General features: G+C 33.3%; 1 non-coding gene across 1 annotated transcript; it reads right to left on the bottom strand.

Annotated features, from left to right (window-relative positions):
* Nucleotides 1-4,075: 4,075 nt before the first annotated feature.
* On the bottom strand, nucleotides 4,076-4,147 carry TRNAH-GUG (transfer RNA histidin (anticodon GUG)). Its single transcript has one exon. It is a non-coding gene; the product is annotated as a tRNA-His (tRNA).
* Between the last annotated feature and the right edge of the window lie 722 nt (nucleotides 4,148-4,869).

Below are 4,869 nucleotides of genomic sequence, written 5' to 3'. Positions count from 1 at the left end.
AATTTGTTGCATTTGGTCTGCTTTACATTATTATTATGTTATTTAAAAAATCGTAGATTAAACGTCATGTTCTGCTAACAATGAGACCATTTTTACGCAAATTTGCATAGATACAAAACTCTTTGTAGTAAACAAACCCGCGTGAATACAAAATTTGTGTAAAATTTTGCCTAAAAAAAACAAACTTTACATAGTTTCACGATTTTGTTTGAAATTGTCAGATTTATTTCTTGCGTGGTAGTAAAATATGTTCTTTCTATCGTTTGATTGGAGGTTGTTTACAAAATCCGCACGAAAAAATGATTTTGCTCTGTTTATAAATACAATATTTTTTGTAATTCGTTTTGTAGATTAGAGTTGATGAATATTTATAAATCCACTTGACGTAGTTCCAGGGCTATAGTTTTAATGGCTTTTAAAATCAGGCTATACCGCAAACGTAAATAAAATGAGTAAAACAGGAATATAAATGTTTCATTAAAGTTGTAAAAGTTTTATAAACCGTAAAAGCTTTATTTTTACAATACTGATAAAAATGTAATATTATCTCTGGGTAAATTTATTGTGTCTAAATTAAGGCGGTGGTTTCGTGAACGAGTCCTTAAAGGAGCATTTTTCCAGGTCCTTTACAAACAAAGCTTAAGTAGACATTTACAGCCCATTAAAACATTATGATACGATGGTTAAAGCCTTATCAAATCAATAAAGCATGCTCGTTTTAATTTACGCTCTATCTCCGAAACACATGGAATAAACAGCTTAACTGCGACCATATAGTTTGGGTACTTTTGTGTCATTGCCACTTGATCGTGTTGAGATTAGATATCTCTTCATTTTTGTGTTCAAGAGCAAGGAGTCATAAAATCGGTTCGGTATCAGTACATGAAGTATATCATTATTTGGACTGGTCTCTTTTATATTATCTCTCGTGTTGGCTGTAAAGATGCATCGTGTGGGCGAATTTGTGTGCCAGCTGTATCTCCACTATCTACAAGTCCTTGCGCTAAGGACCTGGACAAGGAGGACCAAAACCGATGTTGGATCTGATCAGCTGCTCTGTCTGGCCTCGCTGACGCCAGGGACCGTGTTTAGACCAATTATAACACCTTTAACAACTAAATGACTTCGATGGGCATCGTTGACAATGGAACGCAACGAAAAAGAAGGACAATAAAACTGACGTTTATTGAGGAGGCGCCTAACCAAGAATTATAATTCTAACTGCATCATTAAACATGTCACCGCTATTATACACTTTTGGCTTGGGAAATAGGTGAGCAATCTTTGACAAAAAACCGCTTAGCTTATATTACAACATTAAGTGATTGGTTTCATATATAGTTAATTGTGTACCAAGGCCAAAAAGGGCACTTTTTGGCCGTGATACACACAAGATTTTTTAGGCGACATCATTAAATTTACAAGTTAATTAATTTTTATTTATGATTTATTGATTTAGTCATTTATAACAACTGAGTAATTGTAAATATTTATGAATTAATTAGAAAAGTTCATATTTTCTTTATTTACATTTGCAGTTTCGGCATGTTTAGCTTCACAATTTGTATGAATTAGGTTTGATGTGCTTTTTATGTTGTAGCAGCACTGATATGTTAATTAACACGTATTTGTTGCACTTTACAGCAGTTTGTCGATTTGATTTTACCCAAATAATTATAAAATTGAGGGTAATATCGGTATCTTTGCTATCTAATATGCAAAACTATGGATAGATGGCGCCACCATAGATCGGCCGAAAATGTTTGCGGCCAGAAAAGACTCACTTTTAGGCCGCTTTTAAGGTCTAAAAATTTAATTTTCAGTTTAAGTCGCCTAAAAAATTATTTTTCAATTACTTTGTAAAATCTGGGGATATCAAAAAAAGTGGAAATTGGGAAACTAGTGTAATTCAAATTCTTTAACTTACAAAACAAGCCACGTTCTCTTAATTTCGTACAAAAAGCTTAAGTCGTCCTCCAATTCCTCTTTACTATGAATCATAAATAAAGTCTTTATTCTATTGACAAGCCACTTTAACAGATAACTTTTTGCCCTCTCTACCACTACTTATTCTTATTCTACCCTTAAACTTTATTTCTGATTCTTGCATCATCTCTTGCTTAATTCTGCAAAGTCGCAAATTTTTTCTCAAAGTATACTAATTAATCCAAGACGAAGTGAGAAGCGAGGTGCGTTAAATAAAAAATAACGTGAAATTGTTGATCATCATGAGGTTCTAGCGTCAATATTAATTCGGAGGGCACTTTTTGGCCGTGATACACACAATATTTTTTAGGCGACATCATTAAATTTACAAGTTAATTAATTTTTATTTATAATTTATTGATTTAATTATTTATAACAACTGAATAACTGTAAATATTTATGAATCCTTCAGAAAAGTTCATATTTTCTTTATTTACATTTGCAGTTTCGGCATGTGTAGCTTCACAATTTGTATGAATTAGGTTTGAAGTGCTTTTTGATGTTGTTGCAGCAGCACTGCTAGACAAGTTCATTTGCAATAATTCAACACGTCTTAGTTGCTTTTTACAGCAGTTTGTCGATGTAATATGCAAAACTATGGATAGATGGCGCCACCATAGATCGGTCAAAAATGTTTGCGGCTAGAAAAGACTTACTTTTAGGCCGCGTTTGAGGCCTACAAATTCCATTTTCAGTTTAAGTCGCCTAAAAAATATTTTATAATAGTTATTTGTGTACCAAGACAAAAAAGTGTTTCTTTTTTGGTCGAGCCTTTTTTTAATGGCCGAGGCGATAGCCGATACACACAAGATTTTTAGGTGACATCAATTAATTTGCAAGTTAATTAATTTTTATTTATAATTTATTGATTTAATCATTTATTACAACTGAATAACTGTAAATTTTTTTGAATCCTTCAGAAAAATTCACATTTTCTTTTTGTTTCGGCAGGTGTAGCTTCACAATTTGGATGAATTAGGTTTAATGTGTTGTTGCAGCAGCACTGCTAGACATGTTCATTTTCAATCATTCAAAACGTCTTTGTTGCACTTAACAGCAGTTTGTCGATTTAATTTTACCCAAATAACTATAAAATTGAGGGTAATATCGGTATCTTGATGTAATATGCAAAACTATGGATAGATGGCGCCACCATAGATCGGCCAAAAATGTTTGCGGCCAGAAAAGACTTACTTTTAGGTCGCTTTTGAGACCAAAAAACTCTATTTTCAGTTTAAATCGTCTAAAAAAATATTTACTTTTAAAATCGCTGCCAACAAAAGCAGTTTGAGACAAAAATAAAGCAACAACCACCAATTTTTCATTAAGCGCATTTTTTAATTTATAATCAATTTATTCCGACCACGTAAGTAGTCACTCGGGTTCATTTCGCAGGACGAACATGTGTTTCGCCAAGTTGCACGCCAGAATCCTGTCTCTGCATTCTTCAGACCTTGTACTTACCACACATGTCAAAAGTTATGTTTTATTTATACTTATCAATTATTTTCGAGGCGAACTCGGCAAGCAAATCCCGAACTTCTTTTATTTAAATCTCATGCAAATAACCCTTCTTATTTTATTCCTGAAAGCTTTTGTTACCACAGCAGGAAGACTTTCCCAACCGCGCAAATTAATTAGCTTTAGTGATAATTGATATTAATTGTCTCAACTCATTTTCCGGAGCGTTAATTTCACGAGCGACTCTCATGCGTGAGCTCTTGCGACTTACAAAACGGATTTTTCTATTTTCTCTCCCGAAAATAGGACCGCAAATGAGTTTAAAACTGTTGACAAGATGTTGCGTTCTGTGGGAGATCAATTGTCGCTCGCATCTATTTCAGGGAGGATATCTACTAAACATTCTGCATACTTTGGAGACAGAGCATTCTTATCTTTCTTCGGTCGAGACGCGCTATCAGCACCGATGATTGACGATCTGCTTAAAGGTTAATGATTTAAGTCGACTTGAAAGTTACCTGAGTGGGCTCAAATTTCGGGTTCACATTAAGTCAAAAGAATTATCGTGAAGGAGGCAACAAGGCTATTAAATGCGGCTGGGTTTCTTTGGTAAAAAAAAGTGGCTCATTGCCGTGACCAGGATTCGAACCTGGGTTACTACGGCCACAACGTAGGGTCCTAACCACTAGACGATCACGGCTGGATGAGATGATTATTTATTGCTCGGTTGTTGCAATTTTACGTTGGTTTACGCTCTAATAGTTTGCAAGAAGCAAGTTCATCGACCATAGCGTTGATTAGTTAAAAAGTAGAAAGAATAAATCTTAGCTTCTCGGGTTTCCAGATTTTCTAAATTCGAGATTTTCAAAGCCCTCTTGTTTCTTAAATTCCAAAATTTTTTATTCAAAGATTTCAGATATCTAAATTTTCTTAAAAATTCATGTTAAAAATTTTCTGAATTACAAATTTACAGGTTTTCTGATTATAAAGCTTTCAATTCGTTCAATTCTCAAGTTTAGATCCTGAAGATCCTAGACTTTTTATACGACTAGATTCACTATTTGCAGATTTAATTTTTAAGTCTCAGATGTGTTTTCAGGTTCTGAGATTTTTAAACTACTACCTTTATAGATTTTTAGGTTCCTAAGCTTTCAGTATTTAAATTTTTCAGGTTCGTTAGTTTCTAGAATCACAGCTTCGAAAGTTGTAATTGTCAATGTTTTTTCAGGTCTTTCAGCCTTTCAGTTTCATCACGTTCCTTAAATTATGTGTTTTTTTAAACTGTCCGTAATCTTTAAATTTCAAAAGATTTTTTCAATTTTTGAGTTTCGATTTCAATTTCTCATCCTATGCAATTTGTTCAACATTTTAATTTAGAGATTCTTTATGTTCTGTGATTATTTAATTTAAATTCTTAAATTA

The sequence above is a fragment of the Gnatocerus cornutus genome, chromosome 2 (assembly GCF_029298725.1).
Source record: "Gnatocerus cornutus isolate USDA-ARS CGAHR chromosome 2, icGnaCorn1.1, whole genome shotgun sequence".
In the NCBI taxonomy this organism is placed as follows: Eukaryota; Metazoa; Arthropoda; class Insecta; order Coleoptera; family Tenebrionidae; genus Gnatocerus; species Gnatocerus cornutus.
This window is presented reverse-complemented; position numbering and strand designations above follow the sequence as displayed.